The sequence below is a fragment of the Octopus bimaculoides genome, chromosome 24 (genome assembly GCF_001194135.2).
Source record: "Octopus bimaculoides isolate UCB-OBI-ISO-001 chromosome 24, ASM119413v2, whole genome shotgun sequence".
In the NCBI taxonomy this organism is placed as follows: domain Eukaryota; kingdom Metazoa; phylum Mollusca; class Cephalopoda; order Octopoda; family Octopodidae; genus Octopus; species Octopus bimaculoides.
In genome coordinates, this window is record NC_069004.1 from 16,157,900 (window position 1) to 16,158,649 (window position 750).

Genomic DNA, 750 nt, shown 5'->3' on the forward strand with positions numbered 1-750 from the left:
ATGGATAGAGGGAAAGATTAAAAAGGGATAAACATTAGTGGAATGAAGGAAGGAGCGTAACAGACAGAAGGAGGAGGACGAAAAAAAGAGATGGAGAGAGAGAGAGAGAGAGACAGACAGACAGACTAAAGTAAAATAAAGATTATCGGAGATAGAGAGGAAAGTAAGAGAAGGGAGAAGGGGAGTGAAATAGATAGTCAGCAAATCAAAGAAAAAAATGAGTTGCTGAGTAAGGGAGAGAGAGAGAAAGAAGTAAAACAAAGAGGGAGGAGAAGAAGGATAGATTAGGAAATCAGTTAAGATGAGGGAGAAATAGAGAGGAGGAGTAAAGACAGGTAGAGGTGTGAGTATGTGTGTCTGTGTGTACAAGTGTACGCCTGTGAGTGTATGTGTGTTAGCACCACAGCAACATGGCGGCAGTGTTTGTGGTAAGTATTTCCACTGATTGTTTTTGTTATTATTTACTCTACGTTCGTCTCCACAACATCACTTTATAACGACATCAACGAACTTTTACAGACATTGTCTTTCTATGTGAAGATTTATTTCTGCCTTTAATCAACGTCTACCATCCATATTTCGTGTAATCTCTGTTGTTTTGACTTCGTTTGGGCTCTGTCGTCTGAATAAAAGTTCGCAGGAAGAAAAAAGCCCATCAAAATAAATAAATTACAGCGAATTAATTTGCCGTAGGGATGAAAAAGTCCAACGTTTCGGACACTAGTCCTTCTTCGTAGAGAAATAATATAG

General features: G+C 38.8%; 1 protein-coding gene across 5 annotated transcripts in view; it reads left to right on the forward strand.

Moving 5' to 3' along the window:
• The first annotated feature begins 273 nt into the window (after positions 1-273).
• The window catches only part of LOC106869828 (nuclear receptor coactivator 3), a 485,654-nt gene continuing 485,177 nt past the window's right edge, over positions 274-750 (forward strand). For 3 of the 5 annotated variants that reach the window (XM_052976406.1, XM_052976408.1, XM_052976407.1), the window contains exon 1: positions 275-428. The gene's annotated coding sequence lies outside the window, so the exon portion shown is untranslated. Of the gene's footprint in view, positions 429-750 lie in introns of all 5 variants that reach the window. The other 2 variants (XM_052976409.1, XM_052976410.1) reach the window with 1 other exon arrangement.